Here is a 22,786-nt window from a genome sequence, read left to right on the forward strand (position 1 = left end):
TCAGACCTAGGGGCTCTCCAGGCGGACATCCTTAAATTTATTTGGGCCCATAAACGAGCTCGTATTTCTAAGCTTGTTATGTGTCGTCATAAGGCTTATGGTGGCCTTTCAGTGCCAGACTTAGCTTAGTATTACCGGGCTGCCAGATTAGCTCAACTATTTCTGACTCATCTCCCTGCACAAGCTCAACCTATATGGGTTTCCCTTGAGCAATCGCTGCTGGGGCCGTTCTCCTGGAGAGCCCTTATTTGGACCACCTCCCCACTACCCTCATCACTCCGTACCAAATCCCAACTCTCATACTACGCTTTGCTTCTATGGAGATCTATTAGGTTCAAGCGCTCCCTCCAATCTAAACCGTCCCCCTTAGAATACCTTTTGGGTAATCCGGCTTTCTCCCCAGGACTTCAATCTGGGGCTTTCTCATGGTGGGCTGAAAAAAAATTGTGCTCCCTCCGGGATTTCCTAGTAAGGGGTAAAATCCTAACTATGCCTGATTTCCTTGAAAAATTCACCCCTCCGGCTCGTGAGCAATTCAATGTCCAGAGAGTATTCTCCTTTCTTCGCTCCCTAAAAAGTGGTCCTCATACTATTGATTATACTCCTTTTGAGAGACTAATGTCCTTCTCTCTATATAAGCAGGGTTTATTGTCCCGGATTTACTCAGCTCTCACTGCACCTCCAGAGGATTCTAAGCTTCGTTATATGTTGGAATGGGTGGCTGATCTGTCAGAGGAATTTAGTGAATCTAGGTGGCACCAGCGTTCCCAGACGCTCTCTAAAGGGTCGTGGCAAACTACCCTGGCGGAGACCTCTATCAAGATTCTCCACCGGACATATCTGGTTCCTGCCAAATTGCACCACTTCTACCCAGAGGTCCCCTCTACCTGTTTCCGGGTTTGTGGAGAGGAGGGCACGATGTTCCACACGTGGTGGACGTGTCCCTTGGTTTCCAGACTATGGGGTCGCATTCGTGATCTGCTCTCATCCCTGTTGGAGCACACCCTCCCCCTTACACCCCCGGTGTTTCTGCTTGGAGACAAGCCATATAAACTTACGAATGCTAGGTTCAAATTAACCCAATTCATCTTGCTTGCTACTAGGATACATACTGCCTCCCAGTGGCGTACCTCAAATTTGAGCTACCAAGCGGTGATTGATAGAATTAACAGGATCTACCAATACGAACGGATGTCAGCTATCCGCTCTGATACATTTCCCTTGTTTGAGACTGTCTGGGAGCCTTGGTCATCCTCTCCTCACTCCGCCAACCTTTCGCTCTATTCTGAACTTTGATAGGTTGCAGTTATTTCATATGCAATTACGAGATGGAAGTAAATATGGGCCTTCTTTTTGTTGATCGCCATCCAAGTCTTAACTCGCGCAATTTTGAACTGCATGACTGCTGCCCCTGACCTCTTGACATTTTCTTTATTTTTGATTAATTTTTTCTTTGTCTTTCTGTTTTTTATATTATTTGCTTATGCCTACTTGACTGGACGCTACGTCCTTTATTTTATGCACAATGTACTGTGTACCTTATTATTGTGAAAAACTTTAATAAACATCATTGAAACAAAAAAAAGTGAAAGTTTGATTTATGATTATTATTATGTCCCATTACTTTTGGTTCCTTAACAAGTGAGAGGCACATATGCAAACTGTTGTAATTCCTACACCATTCACCTGATTTGGATGTAAATACCCTCAAATTAAAGCTGACAGTCTGCAGTTAAAGAACATCTTGTTTCTTTCATTTCAAATCCATTGTGGTGGTGTATAGAGCCAAAAATGTTAGAATTGTGTCAATGTTCAAATATTTATGGACCTGACTATGTATGGAATCAGAGCAGGGACTCCTAAGCCGCGGACTTCCACTGAGGGATTCCCTCACTGTACAGTGATCTTCTGCATAGAAATATATGCTAAATTAGATTTACACTGATTCAAGCATCGCGCTCTAGCGCATGCGGTGTTAGGCTGTGCATGCTCACTCAACACTACTGTTCTTTTAAGCGCTTATACAAGTAGAGCACAAAGTTTGTGTTGACGTCACTGATTCTTTTGCCCTTCCTCTGATCCATCAGAACAATAACCCCCTAAAAAACGGATTCTGTCTGTTGAGCATCCGCCTTCACTCGGTCAGCATTTGGTCAGTAATCCATCAGTATTGCTAATGCAAAAAAAATCAGGAGTGGATCCAAAACAGAGATGGCACGTTAATGGAATACTTGCATATATTCTGTGTTTTGTACCCACTCCTGCTTTTGACTACCAAATCATAAGCCAATTCTGATGGGACCATGCAGGCCTTAGAGCTACTATACTGACAGGATCCGTTGTGTGTCTCATTTTTCCTTTCTTATGACAGATCATAAGAAGGGTCAAATAAATGATGATGTCAACCAGGTCAAATAGGCAAAATAATGGCCCAGTCATGAAGTGGGGAGGGTGGTAACAACATGAGAAGTCCACAGATTGGCCCAATGACATAGTGTGGATGTGACAACAGGAGACCAAAGAGTGACCCAGTTACAGAATGGGGAGGTGGGTGGCACTAACAGTACCCACTGATGATGGTGGATGTAAAAAGGAGCACTTGGCATCAGATGTGTGGCATCAGGCGGGTGGCAGAATCAGAATAGCAGCTGCGGCAAGTAGCAGGAAGGTTTGGGTAAGGCAGGATGGATGATCTAATCTGACGCATCAGACATTGGTGGGTGGAAATCCTGGCTGATCCACGCCTGATTAATCTTGACAAAGGTCGGTCTCTCCACATTTTGGGTGGACAGGCGAGTTCTCCTTGAGTTAACTATGGCCTCCCACCGCCAAAGCACCCGCTCTGATGCACACTGATGGCCATGTAGGACAGCTTTTCCATGGCAAACTCGGCCAGCTACGGCCACAAATCCAGTTTGCTTGCCCAGTAGTCCAGCAGATCTTCAATAATGGCTGGCAGGGTGCACTCCAAGTATGCCACCACCTGCTGGTTCAGGTTTTGCGCTAGCTGCTGGTGAGTAGTTTCTTCACTAAGCAGGTGAAGAAAGCTGCTGATCAGCGACTCTAGACTCAGACTGTTGCTGATGGAGCTTGTACTGATACTGCCACCCCTCTCAGCAGCCATGGCAGTGGAACGTGAACATAGTGGTCCCTGCGAGAGGATGGACGATGGCGCAGATATGCTGCTGCCAACTGACTACATAGAATGTCTCTATAGTAGTTCAGTTTGTCCTCCCTTCCAGTGGGTGTAAAAAAGGCCCCCATTTTAGACCGGTAGTAAGGGTCTAACATGGTGGAGAGCGAGTAGTCATCCCTCTGCCGAATGGATACAATTCATCTGTCACTATGCAAGCAAGTGAGCATGCATCGGGCTATTTGCGCAAGTGACTCAGAGGGACTCCCTGCCTCTATGTCCACTGCATACTACCACGGTGTGTCTGGGTGATCTGTCTCATCTTCATCATCCCCCTCTTGCTCCTCCAGCTGCTCCTGCTCCTCCTCTCCTGTCACCTGTGTAGAAAAAACACCTATTTCACTACACATTGCTTGTGCTCCAATGTCCTCCTCCTCCAGTTCAGCTCCCACAGGGCTCATGTGGCCATAAGATGTAGACGCCATGTCTTCAGTCCCCTGACCAGCCACATTTGCCAGCAAATTTTCCAGGATTTGAATGAGTGTAATGATGTTGTTCATCCCGTAGTCCTGGCAAGTGACAAATAACGTGGCATCCTCAAAGGTTACGAGCAAACGACAGGTTTCATGCATGAGTTGCCACTGGCTAACATTGAAGTTACACAGGGGAGTACCTCTGTCTGCCTATAACATCAATAAATCGTTTATGGCCTTTCTCTGTTCATACAGTTCGTCCAACATATGGAGGGTGGAATTCCAACAGGTGGAAATGTCACATATATGCCTATTTTGGGGGACACCGTTCTTCTGCTGTAGCTCAAGGAGGGTGTTCTTGGCGGTGTATGAGTGGCTAAAGTGCATGCAATGTTTCCTGCCCATTTTTTTGATGGGTGGAAGACTTCAGAAAACGCTTGACAACCAGATTCAACATATGTGCCATGCAGGGCACATGGCTCAGCCCTTCTTGACGCAGCGCCGATACCATTGTTGGTCACCATGGTTCTGATTTTGAGATGTCATGGAGAAAGCTAGGATATGATTTCTTGATTAAGGACATGGAGCAGTTCCTCCCCTGTGTGACTTTGTTCGCCTAGGCAAACTGGGTGCAGAATAACGTGACACTGCCGTGCCCTGCACATGTTGTATGCTGGTGGGACACTGAATTGTCCCTGCAGTGGAGGCTAAGGACAAGGAGGAGGATGAGGAGGCAATGGCAGACATTGTTGCAGGACCAATGGCGTGACAATGTGGAGGTGGAAGCGACGTGACCTGGCCAAGTTGCTGGTTTGGCTAGGCAGTAATCACATTTACCCACTGGGCCATAATGGGCATATATTGTCCTTGACAGTAGTTATAGTTCCACACGTTGGCGCTGCCGTGCACTTTAGCAGATGCCGACAGTCTCAAGGACTGGCCCACCTTCTGTTCTACATATCTGTGCAGGTCTGGTACTGTCTTTTTCACAAAGAAATTACAGTTTGGGACTCTCCACCTCCACTCGAAATTCGAATAATTCCTGAATTCGGATCAAATTTAATTTCATCAGCTTCAAATCGTTCATCTCTAATGATTTCAAATGCACAAAATATGAGAACATTTTATATGACAAATTAAGTAATTATTCAGTAAATCCAATGGTTAATTGCACACAGGAACCTCTGGGAAATGTGTGACAAATCTGCATGAGTCTAAAAGGCAGAAAAGCAGCTGAAGTTAATAACCTCTCAAATGCTGACAGGTTTGAGAGTACCTGAAATGCATCATTTCTCCAGACATTTTCCTTGCTTAAGCAAAATGAAAAATTCTAACTGTACCCGTCTGTCCTGCAATAACTTTAATGACTGCAGAGTTAATGAAGCCACACAGCATCACCTTGATAACTGAATTCAGAAATGACGCTGAGGTGACTAAGAAAACGCACATTTTTGGCTGACTCTGGAAATTTGTCTCCCCCCATAATTAATGAGCTGATCATAATGTTAAAGGCAAACTTAGATTTTGTGTGTATTTGATTAATGTATCCTCTTCTTAAAATTGAATTCTAATTGCCAATTATAACTGCATGATTTGGAATGAACACAACTGTTAACTTGGAATTTAGTTAAACATGAAAATATTTTACTTAAGAAGGACATAATTGCTTCTTCATGCCGCTCCAGTATTGCAAATCTTCAGTGATTAAACCTATAAAATACACAACATATACACTACGAACACTTCTACTTATAAAAGCACTCATTGTAATATTTTTCTTCTGCTTAATAAATTAATTAAAAGAGTCTAGTATATTTCAGGTTCATCCTTAGTCATCAGCTTTCTCTTTTGTCTGTTTTAATAAATCCAGGTACAACCCATAAAGTAACAATGCTGAAGCATCTTTTCTTAGAAATCTGAAATGAGCCATTCTGCTATAAGTTAGGAAGGCTGAAGCTTCAGCCTGTATTTGTGGGAGGGGCTTGAGCCTTTATCAGCCCTACTCACCGCTACCCAGCAGTCGATCCAGTCGTCACTTCCGGTTAGGAGGAGTCGCGTGTTTGCTCCCCTCTGCCATCTCGTCCACTCCTGCACGCTGCAGCTCCGCTTTTCTGGAGGGTAAGTAGGGGCTTCCCCCTCTAAAGGCTTTCTTACGGGTCCCCCCGCTGGTCGTGTCCACGGCGGCACCCACCTTCCGCAGGTGAGGCACAGCTGATCCCGCAATGCCTCGGCCGGCAAGTGCGTTCCACCTCCTTCACCTAGGAAGGATTCAAGGATGGTCAGCCACAAATGCTAAGCGGAAGCGTTCCTTATACTCAGCAGGGACAGATATTTTCCAGACAGGTCGTACCCACTGTGACAGATAGATCATTTCGAGGGGTTATTCATGGGACATTTAGAGGGGTGCCCATAGAACCCTCTCCATAAAGCACAGACGACCCTAGATTTAATAGGAATGTGCAGGTGTTCATGTGGTGGGATCGGCAGGTCAGGAAGGGTCTTACCGCATGGGCCCACCGGCCTGTTTTCTGTAGGGGGCACATCACGGACTTCAGCTACGTCTCAGTGCCACCCATCTTGTTCACAGAGCATGCGTGTGCAGGTGTAAAGAGACCGTCATCGGGAAGCATGTCACACAGCATCAGCCGTGAGTCAGCCATGTTCTCACATACTGACTAATCTGCATTGTGCTGAATAACCCCATCATGGGTCAGGGGCAGCGGGTCCGAGCTAGTATGCTCCTAGGAGCAATAGCAGCTGCAGCCCATGTAAGCCTGTGTAAGCTTAAAAAAAATATATATATATATTGTGGCGGAACCCGCCTCGCCACTGGGCATTGGAGAGGCCTGGCTGGCCGCCTCCTACCTACTGACTATGGCCCCTGGTGATTTGGTACGTTTGAATGCAATATTTGGGCATGTGCTATTTTATATTGCTGCTACTGGCCCTTTAATGGCCATCCGGGGACATGTCTGACTTTTAGGAACAATGCCCCTTTAAGACTGTGTAGCAGATTGCATTCAGGCTGTTTTAAATACTATGCATGTTATTATGTGTTCGGTTGAATTGTATATGTGTATGCCAGGGTTCAAGTTAGTCCATTACGTTTGATAATTGTATTTTGTGGATTGCGTCTGAGACAATGCTTATTGTGTTGGTTAATTACATCTCAGACAATGCTCATTGTGTTTTGTTTATTGCGTTACAGACAGAGGGAAGGGGGTTTTGTGTACAATTGCTGGGAAGGTTTAAATACTGTAGATACATATGATTGGCTGTTTTGCAGAGCCTGTGGGTGGTACCTTGTTGGAAGATATGTATAAATCAATGCTTGTGTTAAAATAAAGGGAGTTCCTGTTTTAAACCTCAAGGTGAAGTGTCGTCTCATTCTTGGGGGAGGATTTATTGCATGCTGTCCCAGTTTGACTGCTAGGAGTGAAAACCTATTCGTATGGTTCCTATTCAACTGCCTACAGCATTCATTGCTGGGAGAGGATTTATATGCTGGTTCGGTGATTGTGGTGTCTGGCAAAGTGCTTGGAAGCCTCAGGAAAACGCTAGGCGCATCCGTAAACGGAGGTACTCAGTCGGGGTGCCAGGAGATCCGTTACATATATATATATATATATATATATACATATATATATATATATATTAATTTCTTTTTTGGGGGGCCAGTTCCGATAACATTAGCATTCCTGCACTCCTCAGGGCCCGGGATGTCTCGGTCAGAGGTCCGCATTGGGTGCCCCCCATTTTCCCTGCCGCATGATGCATGTCTAGTCATGCGGCCTTGCCGGCGCTGGCTCCAGAGAAAAAACAGAAAAGAAAAAAATATAAATATAAAAAACCCTGATACGCTCAGGTCGTCTCTCTTTTGCCTGGTCGCCCAGGCGCCCCCTTTTTTCTATATATTTTCTCGAATCCTGGTCACGTCCAGGCCTGTCATCGTTTGCCTGGTACGCCCAGGTCACTGTTGTCCTTGTGTCCTCAGCCACTTCTTGAGCCCGGATTGTTCTCCTACGCAAAGTCACTTGTCTTGTCTTTGTGTCATTGTCATCCCCGGGTTCGCCCAGGGCACAGTTCCAGTTCCTGGTATGCCCAGGTCCTCCTGGTCTCCTCACCTGCTATTGGTACTTCGGTCTCCTTGCACTTCCCACCTTCTCGCTAGCTGACAGTGTGCTTTCTGATCTAGCACAGTCTACGGGGCCACTTTCCCACCTGATCCTAAGGTTTTCCACGCTCTTTGTCCGCTTGGCTCACAGGTCCGTCATGTAATGTCATCCTGCCCTCCACGCAGCTTCTGTCTTGTCATGGCAACGCACCATCTCTTTCTTTCTGACCACCTGGTATGCTCAGGTTGCCTTCTTCTGTTAATAGCCAATCTGATACTCTTAGATCGTTTATTTGGCTCCAGGGGTACGCCCCATCCTGGCCAGTCTGCCTGGCTCAACAGGTCTGGGGTCATTCCTCATACAGCGCTCTAAGGTTTTTGATTGTTTCTTTTTCTATTTTCCCTTTTCTTTCAGGTTCTAGCCTGTTTCCAGGTTCCAGTCAGTCCTGTCCAGGTAAGTGCTCACTGACATCCTCTGCGACCCCAATGGGTCAATGTTTCACAGTTAATCAGATTATTCATCTATCCGGCCAGGTCAATTTTCTCTTGCTAGTCCATGTTACGGTGTTCTGTATTCGAGTACGTTCATATCTCAGTTTTCTCGCACTTTCTTGGTTCTTTACTCCATCACCCTTCCTGGATTCTCTTTTTTCACAGGTCAAGCATGTCTCGAGCCTCCCATATAGATGACAGCCTTTCTGTCCTTGAAACATTTGTTTCGGGACAAGCCGGTACTTCGTCCCTAAGGAATTGGACCATTCCAAAATTACTTGCGGAACTTAACAAGAGCATTCTGCACCCAGCCTCCGCCAGAAAGGCAGAACTGTTTAAACTGCTCATGACCAGCCCTAACCCTTCCAGGGATCAGCCGGGCACGTCATCCATCCAGCTCTCGCTGGTTCGGCTACAGTCCACCTTGAACACACTGGTCGACTCGGTGACTGAGTTCCAAGCTAGAGTAACGGACCTGGAATCACAGGCCTCCGTGGCGCCCCCGGCACTCGCCCCAACGGCTACCCCCTTCACTTCCGTTTGCCTGACGCCAGGTACACCCAGCTCTTTTCCCCAAGTGGCTCCCTCGCATTTTATCCCAGAAAATCTCAAACAAGACATCCTGGCAGGGAAGGACGTGAATCTTGTGTCAGTTCTCATTGCCGCCCAAGATGTACCCAAAAACAGGGTGATCAATTGTGGAGATGTGTCCATGGTCCTTAGGGCCAAGGACTCTTGACTCAACCGCAAGTTATCAATTCCCGAGTTTGTCCTGGCGTTCAGCCTTTTTAGGGACATTGTCTGCACCGCACAACCGGAGAGAAGGGAAAAGCTGGACATCTATTTGTACCTGGTCACTGACCTGGGGCACAAGTATGGGGGTTCAGCCTTCTACGATTACCATTGATCTTTCTCAGCAAAAGCAGCAGCAACTTTGGCTCAATTTCAGTATGTCACCGGATGGGCTAGCATTAATACAGAACTATTCTGCCGTCACTTCGCGGGGCTCAGGGCACCCACCTGCGCGGTGTGTTAGTCTATATTTCATACCTCCGAGTGGTATCCAAACACCGCCCATGCCGCACAGGACAAAGCTCTCCCGGGGGCCTCTGGGACCCAGCAGGCCACCCCTTCAACCGACAAGCTTGTTCGCCCCATCGTCTACTTGGGTAGGAGCCAAGTCTGCAATAATTTCAATACAGGTGGTTGCTCCTATTGGAGTTGCAGAGCCCTCCACGTATGCTCCTTTTGCTTTAGGGCCCATCCTCGTTCCTCCTGTCCCTAGAGTCGGCTAAACAATCCTGACTAGCCAACATTAACGTGGACCTCCTGGCAGCTCTCCACCGGGGCCACCACGATGAGAACTTTGTGGCGTTCCTGTTGGCAGGCTTCCCGGAGGGATTCCACACCGGGCTCGTCGCACTACCGCAGGTCTCTTGGGAGGGCAGAAATCTTTTGTCAGCCACTGGGGATCCAGTAGCAGCGGGGGAGTTAATACAGTCCGAAGTAGATAAAGGTTTTCTTATAGGTCCCTTTCTATCCATACTGTTCTCCAAGAAAAACACTAATAAAAAAAGGTGATCTATGACTTGTCCGCCCCTCATGTTTCTGCAATTCCTAGCCTTAATTCACTCATTCCTTTGGAGAAGTTCTCCATGAAATATTCCTCTATAGACGAGGCCATACCAGCCATTCTGTTGTATGGCAGAGGCGCTTGGTTGGCAAAAGCGGACATCGCGGATGCATTCAAGCTCCTCCCCATCCAACCTCAGTTATGGCAGTACTATGACATTAAGTGGGCTTCGCCAACAGGCTCACTTTCGGCTCTAGAAGCAGCCCTTGGTTGTTCAACCAGTTCGCCAAGGCACTCCACTGGATCCTAGTCTATCACAGCGGACTGCAGACGGTCATCCATTACCTGGATGATTTTCTGATCATTGAGGGCCCACAGGACAGATCAGGCAATCTCGCCACACTCCTAGAGCTATTCGCTAGTCTAGAGGTTCCGGTCGCCCAGGCCAAGAATGAAAGTACCGCCACTAGGGTCACATTCCTGGGCATCGTTCTAGATTCCATGAGAATGGAAACCAGCCTCTCAGAAGAGAAGCTCGCCCAATGTCGAGAGGTTAATGCCCATGTGTCCTCCTCCGGGTGCCTCACCAAAGTTGAGTTACAATCTCTTCTGGGCTGGCTCAATTTCGTCCCAGGGCAGGACGTTCATATCAAGGCTACTCCAGATTCTTCCCTTGGTGCCCGACCAGGACAGCGTCATCCGATTAAACAGCCACGCTATGACAGATCTCCCGCTGGAACGTCATCGCCCTCTTCGTTCCTCCATGGTCGCCCTCCTTCCCTACTATCTTGTCGGATGCTGCCGCTTCCTGCAGTTACATAGCCATTTGTGGTCGCCATTGGCTGGTTTACCGTTGGCCCACGTCCGTCCTGGGGGATGCCGAATCAATCAGCACCTCCTCCCTGTTGGAATTGTACCCCATTGTCGCAGCCACACAGGCCTGGGGTCATCTGTGGGCCAATTCGCCGGTGATGTTCGTCACCGACAATCAGGCCCTAGTGGACATCATAACCAAAGGTAGGGCTAAGTCCCAAAAAATAATGTCACTTTTACGCCGGCTTGTCTGGCTTTCCCTTTCTCACAATGTCCACTTACACTGCAGCCACATTCCGGGCCAGCAAAACATCGCTGTAGACGCATTGTCCCAATTAAATTTTCCCCTCTTTTTCCAGGTCATGCCCGAAGCTGATCCACTCAGATGTCCCACCCCGGCATTCAGTTCTCTGTCCATGGTCTGAGTGCTCTCCTCTACTCAGCAAGGGGCCTGGCGCTGCAGTCCCTCACCCCAAATACGGCCAGGAACTACCAATCTGGCCTAAGAACTTTCCAGAATTTCTCCAGGCTGCACCCGCAGGGCGATCTAGTTGATATCTCATGCATCATGGCCTTCATCGCTTATTGTCATCATCACCTAAATCTCTCACACAACACCATTAAGTTGAACCTTGTGGGCATCCAACACCACATCATGCTCCATAACCCAGGAGGGGGCTCTATTTTTTCAGCGCATGTGGTTAGGGCCACCTTGCGTGGGGTCTAGAAAAAAGACAGGGGGTCACGAGTGAGATGTTTCAAAGGATTTCATCGACCCTTGATGGCAACCCTTTTGGCCCCTTTTTCAGCTTAGTTGTCAAAGAGGCCATGTGCCTGGGCTTCTACGGGTTCCTTAGGCCAGGTGAATTCACTTGCCGCTCAGCTGGGCGCGGCGGCCTGTTAAAGAAACAACTAGTGTGGTGCCGAGACCATTATACACTCAGGTTATTGTCAACTAAGACAAGCCAGTCTGGTCCCCCAGTTGAGATGAAATTCTTCGAAACTAGCAATAGTTTGTGCCCGGTAAAAGTCCTCAGGCAGCTCATGTACGCTATTCATAAAGCCCCTCCTGACAGCCCACTGCTACCTCATCTCAATGGCTCTCTCACCTCTGCACAATTTATATTTCACATCCTTACACTAGCATCAGGTTTAGGCGTTGACCCTAGCACAATTTCTGGCCATTCCTTCCGTATCGGAGCAGCATCCGCAGCCTCTAAGCACAGGGTCCCTGCACATGTCATCCGGAGTATGCAACGCTGGCGCTCGTCATGCTTCGCCAGGTAAATACCAAACCCTCAGATAGAAATTTTGCAAGCTTTTCTTTCTCTGGTATTGTGATTCAATAAAGTCCTTGCAGTAACTGCCTTGGTTTCCTTTTTGCCCCCTTATAGGCTACCCTCGTACCCGGCTCCAGGCACAACTCAACCGGTTAGGTGTCAAGATGGGCGCGCCTGCCCGGGTCTAATTTCAGCCGCGACCACAATTATTATTAATACATCAATGCATTGAATATTGGAAATTACCATTCCACTATGTGCATGGAGTATTAATGCATTGATACATTGAATACTGGAAATTACTATTCTACTATGTGGATGGAATCTGCATTGTATGTGCCTGTCAGTGTAAAACATAAAGGCAACCTATTAAACCTAGTATCTGGTGTCCTGGTGAAGATGATGGGGTTACTGAGGAAGTCCCCTCCCCTTTGTAGTCAGATGGAGAGATTACTATTGGTAGCTTCTATTGCAATATCTGGGGAGTCAGACAACTGGGGTTAAAGTTATCTCTGATCCTATCTGATGCTCCAAAATATCAACCAGGGCTGTCTCCAGGTTTATGAGGTCCCTGGGGTAGAGTCTCAGTAAGACTCCTGCCAGTCAGGTGGAGATTGCTGAGGTTCATAAAGAGCATCATAGATGCTCTTTGGTAAAGGGAAACTTTCACTGCAAAATTACAAATCACTCTGTTCCTGGTGCCCTGCAGTAAACATGCACACTCTCCCAAACATACGTTCATTCATTTTTGATATACAGAATTCTTGCAAAATGTATTTTAATTCTATGCAAATTACTTGAAAAGAGCTGAAGGGACGATCCCCTCACACAGGCTCTCCCCACTAAATGAAGCCTGGCTCCTCCCGTCAGCACTGAATGACTCCCCGCTGCTCCGCCTGGTCCAGTGTCATCAAGCCACTAGTTGAATTCCCGCCAAGTGCACAGCTCAGCCCACTTTAGGTAAAATATGGTGGTAATATTTGATGGAAGCCATAAATGCCTCTATATACAAATATGAAGCTCTATACTGTGCTTTAGAAATAGTCATGTTCATAGGGCTTAAAAGGTATTGAGACGTTAAAATATGCCATGTCCACTCATACCCATACAGTAGCTCCTTTCTATGTGCTGTATGCACTCAAGTCTGTGAATGTAATGTAAAACCTCCATAGAGTGTGATATATTCATATGCATGTGATATCTTTTTTATTTGGCTGTACTATGCCATTGAAAAAAAAAAAAAAAAAAAAAAGCAAACAGAAAATGCTTCTGCAGCAGTTATTACAAATTATAAGACATCCTATATAGATAACACATTTTTAGTTTGCTGGTACTGTGATGGGAAGGTGTTATGTCAAGGGCAATCCTCATGATAACAAAGTGTAGACTGGAATAACAGTATGACAGCTCTATTTTCTCTTCATAGGCCTAGATAAAGAGGTCCACAGAAGAGTATTGCATAGATTAGTGTAATGTGTTTTGGTGGCCCTCTCTGGTTGTACTGATAGCTTAAAAAGGTCAAGTGAGGCAATCTGCTATGCTAGAAATCAAAACAAGTTAAAGAGTCAGGACTCAGGACAGGAAGCAGAATACATGGAGTGTCTTCAAAATATTATATCCAGAAAATCACCCACTATGTAAAATTACATAGAATGTTCACATAAAGACTATTAATATGTGATTAAAAATGTATGGATATATTCCTTTAAACAATACAAGCCAGATAATGAAGCCTGTTGCTGCACAGGGAATCTGGTATAGAGAATGGTTAAGAACATGTTGCCATATGTTGTTTTTTTAAGTGTGGGTGTGAGATGGGGAAACATCTCTCGTTGTCTGAACACTGTGTGATTAAATGAAATGTTGTGGACTGACATTCTGCTGTTTGGCCACAAGATGCCACTGTTTCCTAACACAGCTACAGACTGCACATATATCTCCATATTCATAAGAGAGGTGGGGTTTTGCACAAGGTCTGAAGAGGAAGAGAAAAAGACTGATGAGCTATCTTAGACGGATGTGAAGCTAAGGAGCTGTGTGAGCAGAGTGTCTGATGGCATCCAGGTTTTAGAGAAACACTCAGATACCAGAGCTGCAGCTGAGTGAAGCTGATCATGCGCAAGACCCTGATCCTATTCCTGTCCAGAGGAAGGAAGATTGCGGCCAGGAACACTGATGAGGGCAGAGGAACAAAGCTACATACACTGTGTTACCGCATTCTTGTTGGAGAGATGTTTGTTCTGTTCAGAGTCACCAGAGGATGCAAAGCATACCCAGGTCGGTAAGATTGTGCACGCACCTCATCACAATGTTGGTGCTTAGAGACTGAGACCAGGTCTGTAGTTAGTTAGGGTTTCTGTTTGAGTCGGCCACAAGTGTTAATACTGTTCATTGCAAGGACTCCATAACTTAAAGGGACATTTCACCTTGGAGAGCTGATAAATCCCCAGAAACTCAAGCCAGGCTGGTGTTTTGCTCAGAAGGAATACTCAGGCACGTGCTACAGGAACAGTTATGGGAGGGGGAATACTGTAGATCTGTGTAAGATTGTAAGCTGTTGTGCTGCACCGCAGGCCACCACATACCACACTCCATTACAGTGATTCTTGTTCTTTTAGGGTAATAACAGGTAAGGTGTGACAGTTTAGTTGTGCCTGCCAGTAGGTAAACTACTGCCCTTTCCTCCTGCATCCATCAGAAGGTATTGTATGTTCTCACCATTGGTGGTGGTGCCACATTTAAGTAAAATTCTGTTTTGGCAAAAGCTGGTATTGGGGTTGCTTTCCTTGTTTGTGACTTCATTGAGTCCTGGGGAGCCCAGCCCGGTACATGGCTTACATGGGCATTATAGGGATTTGAAGAGATTAGGTTTACTTGTAGTGACAAGTATCTTTCTCTAGGGTAGTTTATCTGTGCAAAGGCAGATTCATTATTCAACTTGCTCTCTATGTTCTTGCACTTCTTTATATATTGAGATAGCTGTGCAATATTTTTAATGGTTTTGATTTAAAATAATAATAATTAAGTGTGCTATGTAGACAAATTATGTGTTTGCTGGGCAATGATTAAGAAAAATTGCGTACAAACAAATATAAAACATACATAGAGGGGAGTCTCTGAGAACTCATCTAGAACAGTAGTGGTGACACAAACTTCAAACTCAGTACCTCCTAAGAAGTGAACAGTGATAAATCTTAACAAAATAAGACTATTCTCACACTGTTGTCATATGCTCTGTTCTAAGCCTCTATCAGCAGTTTAGAATAGTCTAGCATGCAGCGCTAATCTTCCTGTCTAAATGACAGACTCCATATTAGGACCCATGATGAATGTCTATTTTAAATTACATTTTGAGCTACCAAGCATACAGGAGAATACAGAACTACATGCCTATTACATCAATTGACATCACCTCCGATATTGACATTCCTCATTTTCTTCATTAAGATCAGACTGCTATGATGACTTATTTTGCCATGTCTTGTCTCTCTCTTGTTGCAGATATCTTAGGTTCCTACATTTACATCATCTTGCCCACCTTCTGAACATGCTACCCTGTCACAGCAATTAGAGTGCCCAAAGTGCTCCCCAATACTTCACTGCTGAAACAGACAGTCCTCCTGAAAATTATAGTAATACACAGATAGTCTCTCCTTCAAAGATCATTAACATAGTGTTCTAAAAAATAATTGTACATAGCAAATAGTTCCCCTTACAGTAGCAGTACTATAAACATAGTGTCTCACAAAAAAAACATTGTGCTAAGCTGCTACTGTGCCTGGTTACCCACAGCAATAATGCTCCCAAAGATACCACCAATAGCGATAATTTTCTCCCATAGTGCCCCAAGTAACGGCAGTTGTTAACCACCAATGTTCCCATCCCTACTCACTGTCGCTCCTGGTTATGACTGGGCCTGTTGCCTATATCCGTACCTCTGGTACCGTGCTCTGGTACCTCCTGGTCTCTGGAGCAGTTGCTTCATGTGCCAATCCTACTAAAGAGGTAATGACTTGGTGTTCAGGAAAGTCTATCCCCGCCATCTGGGGCACTGTGAAGTATGAGGGGTTCACTTAGACAATGCCCTTAGAGGAGTTTGGTCATGTGGCACAGTGAGTTCACACCCGCTGGTTTGCGATATCCTTAGTGGTAATAGTTTCTGTCCTGTACACACAATAGTAATATTGCCCCCCCCCCCCCCATTGTTCCCCATAAAAAATAATGTTCCCCATCGTCCCTCAATAGTAGTAAGGCCTACCATAATACCTCTTTATAATCTCTGCTAGTACAAAAATGTCCACTTATATTTCCTGTCAGTGAAAAAATGTACCCTTATTATATGAGCCAGTAGAAATAATGTTCACTTAGAATGTGTGACATTACACAAAAAAAAATGTCCCCTTAAAACGTATGCTAGTAAAAAAAAATAAAAAAAATACCCCCACTATAATGCATACCAGTACAAAAATCCCCCCTTATAATATGTGCCAATACAAAAGTTCCTCCTTACAGTGCCCCTGTAGAGCCAATGTCACCATAATGCCCACCAAAGTGGCTTAACAGCTTATTACCAAAATAATACAAAACACGAATACTTACCATGGCATTGTCAGAGATGCAGCGAAGGACACAGACTTCTTCCGGCCTCTTTATTGAGCTGTATTCTGCCTGGCTCATGTAGTGTGATGATAATGACATCTTTGGGCTGCCTGTTCTGCCTCTGATAGGCTAGAGGCACTAAGACTGATGCTTATCAGAGTGAATGGCTAGGCAGGGAAAGATCTCTTCCTTGTCCTTCTGTGGCATTCACTGTAACTGTATCACTTTCCTGAGGATGGCAATACAGTGGAATATCGAGAGTCCCTAGTGACCAGCAATGAAACATTGCTGGCTTCTAGGGAATTCCTGTGTACCAACCTCATTCTGCAATGCATACCCCTTGGGGTATGCATACCGCAGATTGAGAACCACTGATCTAGAGGGCTGAATTTTAAACAAGATAATACTCTAATGCTTTACATTTTTTTAATGTTGGTTTAGATGAGTCATATCAAGTACATTTGGAGTGCCCTGTCACATTTATTTAATCTAATCTATATTTATAATTTTAAATTTAAGGCACTCTTCTGGTCAGATAGAGAAGTCATATTTTGTCTGGTAAAATATGTTTCGCTGTCAAAGAAGGAGCTTTAGTTGATATCTCAAGCAGAAATAGAAAAAACTGCCTAAATGTCACAGGGAAGATGACATCCATGTGCTGGTCTTGATTGGTTGTCTTTACCAATCATTCTATATTTCTATTCTTTATGCTTTTGGAGATATCCTAGGGACATATTTAGCAGTATAACCTAAGTCACCAGGGAAAGTTTGACATTAATTTACTAATATTACAATAGAACCATAAGGCAGTAAACCTTGAAGAAGTATAAGGCTGCTAGCAAGTGTTTTAGCATTTTTATTCCCTGTAGTCTAGTATATATAGTATACAGAAGAGTGGATATGAAGGGAAAGCTTCAACTTCAAATACATAAAAGTGATCGAGAATGCACTGTAAATTTCAAAAAGAAAACAATGCTTTTTTAGAATTAAAGCCAAAATTTGAAATAACATTTCAAGGAATTTTATACATCTGTCTGTTGAGCTGTCATATGGTTTATGACCAATTTCCAAGTATTAATAAGAAAAAAAAAAAAAAAAAAAAAGTTCTTATTTATCAAATCTGATTTAATATATTATCAGATCATCACCTGCAATGTAATATCAAGAATATCTGCCTCCTAATTGCTTACTAGCATTTTAGTCCATTCCTAAACATGTCTCGGCATTTCAAACGATAAAAAAGGTAGAGATCAATAAGTGGGGCTTCAGTCATTGCTCAAAACAAGGGTATCACTGTTCTTACTAAAACTTATTCTCTTAGTGTTGTTGGATATCTTAAAGGCTTAAAAGCTATATCTATGGTTGACCCAACCTTAGGATAGGTCATAAATATCAGACCAAGAACCCCACTAATCAGCTGTTTTGAGCTGCTCTGGTGATGGACTGTACAATTTATGAGTAGGCAAAGAGTAGACAGGCGGCTCACCTGCAACAACCTGTACACTGTACAATGTATGAAGCTGGAGGCATAAAGCTCCAAACCCTGTGTATTTCTCATGCTAGATAGCTCAGCTAGCCTTTAATTAAAGGGGAGCAGAGTTTCAGTATGCCGGAACTGGAAACTATGCAGTGTATGGAGCCTTCTGCTTCAACTTCTTACATTGTTAGTTTCTGGCACTGATGTAGCCCAAATCAGCTGAACAGTAGAGGTGTCAGGTCTCAAACTTCCACTAATCTGATACTGATTACCTATCCTGCGGATAGGTCCTCAATATCTGTAGCTTGGAGGACCCCTTTAACAAGCTCACAGATAGTAGGTGAATGTTGGCAAACCCTGTTGTTTTTGGTGAGATTGGCTCACCAATTGTGTCCCAAGTATCCCTTTATGCCAAGTATCTGGGAAAGGGGCAATGTATGTGCATGAGGAGGTTGGGAGGAATCACTATAAACCAAACACTATGGTGTATGGCCACTTCTCTATTCTCTGTTAAAAAGTTTGGCAGCCCCTGTTGCAGAATGTACTGTATGACATAGATATTTATCATATGCAGAGTAACTACTTGCAGTATCTACACACAAGTACCTTGTCTACTATTACCTAATGCTAGTAGCTGAGCTTTACTGCAAATATCTATAAGTATACTTATGCATATGACGAAAAATATATATGTATATAAGCTCCAGGGCTAGACTAGCCTACCAAAGTACCAGAAGATCCTTCTGTGGGCTCAGGTCCTAATATAATAATGATTCAAGAATTTGCATTTCATTCTTGTAAAGGGGCAATGCTAATCTTCCCCATATTATTCCAGTTTTTGTAAATGTGCTTTAGTAGCATATATACTAACGTTTGGAAGGAAATAGTAACATGGCCCCTGCACAGGAACTGACACACAAATTTGCAAAGCATCTCATAGTAATGGGCCTCAAAGATCTATAACCCACCCTAATTTGGAGCTAACTTTGAAGCCAATCACTTGCTAGACATTTGTTTCTCCCAAGTTGATTAGAAAATTACCTGTTAGACTTTATTAATGGTATGTGTGCAATTATAATACTAAAGTATTAAATAAATAAAATAAAATATTTTTTACTCAGTATGTGAAATATCTACGGAAAGAGAGAATATTTCTCACAAAATACAGTTAGTTGTTAGGAGGAACAAATGAATACACTTTAATGGGACTGAGTTGGGCCTAGGCAATGTGACCGACAAACGTGACATGAATGGCCGAAGAAGAGGCTCTGGCATTCAGACAGCTGTTCAGTGGGGGTGCCTGGAGTCAGACCCCCACCAATCACATATTTATGACTTATCCTGAGTATAGGCCATCAATATTAAAATAACTCTTCAACTAAGTACATTTTTAATAATAATAATAATAATATATATATATATATATATATATATAGAGAGAGAGAGAGAGAGAGAGAGAGAGAGAGAGAGAGAAATAAGCACACCGCAGCACATCCGTCAGGTGAAAAAATAGTGGGATCCTTTATTCACCCAGGTAGCGACGTTTCGGTCCGCTTACTGGGACCATTTTCAAGCGGACCGAAAATGGTTTGAAAATGGTCCCAGTAAGCGGACCGAAACGTCGCTACCTGGGTGAATAAAGGATCCCACTATTTTTTCACCTGACGGATGTGCTGCGGTGTGCTTATTTCTCTGTTTATTGACACTTTTGGATTTGGTGTCGACACCGCTGGCACCCAGAACCTTTCACTAGGTGTGCTGCCCTGAACTTTCATCACTATATATATATATATATATATATATATATATATTTTATCAGTTATTTCCTACTTTGTATTCTCTGTAGAAGTAGAAGTCTTCTACTTCTTATCTTGTCAAATACCACACAATACTGCATTTCTTAGAGGTGGACAAGTGGCAGTTTATTTGACTTTCTGAATTACTAGATGCCAAATATAAGTTTTTTTACTCAATATATAAAATATCTCCAGAAAGAGAGAATATTGCTTAAAATATATATTTCTCACAAAACACAGTTAGTTGTTAGGAGGAACAAATGATTGATTGTTACATGTAATAGGAAAAACAGTATTATTGTTATATTTCACTCGGATATGGTGCAATTTTGAATTAAACAGCTATTTCTATGCATTCTCTTGCAATAATTCACACAGGAATGCTTGAACGAGAATATTCAACCTAAAATAATGGTTGTATTTAGTTTGGTTTATATTACAAACAACACTGGGTCATTAAGCATGGTGCAGCATGTATGTAAGAAATAATCCTCTAAGATAAAGGAATAAATATATTTGAAGAGCAATTAGAATAAAATGATAATTATAATAGCATTGCATGCAAAATGGTTATTGCCACCCTTGTCTTGCAGACAATACTTAGCTCACAATGGTGGCTATAATTACGACATGCAGTTTTTATATAAAAAGTTGCACTTATGTGCTTACAGGGCAGATAATCACTGTCTTCATTAAAGGGGAGGCTGTAAGGAAGTGAAATCATTGTTCTTTCTTCATGAAAGAACAATGATTTACTCCCATTGTTGAGCATAATACACTTCTCACGGCTATTGTTGCATTAATAATAGCACTATGTTCAATAATCTTATTTGTAGCCATTCGGGGGTTGAGGCTGGAATAATGTTTTCAGGAAACCTCGCTCTGCTTATGCACATTTTGTTACATTATGGCAGTTTACAGTATATGGTCAAGATTTTTTTTTAAATTAAAATATATTGTCTTTATCATTTCATGAACAGGAGCAGTCATATAATAACGTAGTAAATTTGTAGTGAATGTAGTTTTTCTTTTGTTCCCTGTAAGGCAAACTGCAGACAGGTTCTAGTCCCAAAGTAAAGACACCTGCAAATCATTTTATTTAAAAAAAATCTGGCTTTCTACTATGAGAAAAAGAATGACAAATGTCATCTAGAGATTTCATTGAGGTTCCACAAGGTTCAGGTTGGTTAAATGGAGCTAAACTGCAATATCAGGCACCCCCTCTTGACAAGAGTGGTGCTCTTCTTTATAATAAAAGCTGACATTTTTGGTATCTTATGCAACCTCTTGTATCTTTCCATTGTCCTCTCCCTTTTCTAAACCTTTTAGCTCCATCTCGCCACTTTATATGGGCTAGTGATCTGGGCAATTATTGAGAAGGAGCATTGCCAGCAATGCTAGTTCCTTATACTTCCTTGATGTGAACACCAAAATCATGTTTTTGGGCAACAGATTATTGTTGCTGCCCAGAAACCATAATATTCTATGCAGAGAAGCAATCACTGTAGTAATCTCTTGTTCCCATACAGAGACAACTGCTACATGTACTGTAAATGCAACTCTTATCTCTTTTGACAAGCAGGCAATTATTAGGAATTAATGGCTGTGCCTGTGAAAAGAGGCCTTAAAGCGAGTCTGTCAGCATCCAAAGCACCATGAGATGAGATATAGGCACAGTACAGCTCGGGATCTCAGCCTGGCTAAGAAACGTTCCACTGTGCAGGCGCCAATGATGTCAGCATCAACCCACAAGCAATGTCCATCAAATTGCTATAGAAGGGGCTAGGCATTAGAAGGATGGGATATTCTGCACATGAAGGGCAGTGCCTATCCCTTTGGTGTAGAACACTCATTTGTATATTTAAAAAATGAAATTAGTTCAAAATAGAAAAAAAGAAATTAAGAAAGAAGCACTGAAAGAGTCCTAGGCCTCTTTATATTAGCCAACTCATCAGGAAATTATTGGGAATGAACCATTATGTCCTAATAAATTGCCTGCTTGTTAGATGAGCTGAAATATGCACTTACAATCTCCTCTGCATGGAGGAAAGCAAGCACTACTGTGATGCTTGTCCACAAAGAGAAGTATTTTAGTCTGGTCAGCAGATGTCTGTTTGCACAGGATGACCTGCTGCCCAGAGTTTTCGATATCCACATCAATGATGTTTTCACCTGATGAGTGAGTGTTTGCTTATTCATCAGGTGTTTGGTGGCACCTTTACATGGAACAATTATGAAGAACAAGCATTCGTTAGAACATTTATTTCCGATGATCAGCCCAATAATTAGCCAATCTAAAGGGATCTTTACATTACTATGAATTAATCAGTGCAATGTAAAGGCATTTTTGCATGGGCACATTATTGAGCCGATTATCTGGAATGAGTGTTTGCATTATTCCTGATAACTGTCCTGTATTGAAAGTGCCACCAATCACTCAATGAACAAGTCAAAGGCTATTCATCAGGGGAAAGCATTGTTGATGTGAACACCAAAATCATTGTTTCTGGTCAGCAGATTGTCCTGTGTAAGCAAGGATCGTAGCCCAGAGACAATAAACGTGCAATTATCAGGCAATTATCGGGAATGTTGGGTTCTTGGTAGTTGCCTGTGCATTGACTCATGTAAAGAAACTTTTAGGAATTCATTCATGTAACAAGAACAAGTGTGATTTTAGTGACACTATAAATGCAGTACATATTACAGAATTACATTCAGCAGATTTCAAAATCATTGTTTCTTTGGCTGCAGATCGTGCCGTGAAATCATGATCTGCCACCAGCAAATAATGATTCAGTATGGAGACGAGCGATGGCATGATCGATCACACCTCCCCATACTGGGAAGGAGATTGCTGCAAGTAATAGAAGCCACCAAAAAATCAAAATTTTTGGGTGATTATTATGACTCCTTGGGGGTCAGTTTTTTCGATTTATTTGATATTTATTCTGTCCGGTTAATATTGGTTGACCAACATAATAGAAGCTGCCAACTTCGCTGGCGAGCAGACGATTGCCAGGAAGGAACGCTTTCCTC

The 22,786-nt window shown here is 43.5% G+C and overlaps 1 protein-coding gene and 1 non-coding gene across 2 annotated transcripts in view; both read right to left on the minus strand.

The window, feature by feature from the left end:
- The window catches only part of LOC122931446 (protocadherin-9-like), a 680,287-nt gene that overhangs the window by 336,658 nt on the left and 320,843 nt on the right, over positions 1-22,786 (minus strand). The gene's annotated exons all lie outside the window — the stretch shown is intronic.
- On the minus strand, positions 18,713-18,815 carry LOC122933514. The gene has a single exon (XR_006388467.1). It is a non-coding gene; the product is annotated as a U6 spliceosomal RNA (small nuclear RNA).

Source organism: Bufo gargarizans, chromosome 3 (genome assembly GCF_014858855.1).
Source record: "Bufo gargarizans isolate SCDJY-AF-19 chromosome 3, ASM1485885v1, whole genome shotgun sequence".
NCBI classification, from domain to species: Eukaryota; Metazoa; Chordata; class Amphibia; order Anura; family Bufonidae; genus Bufo; species Bufo gargarizans.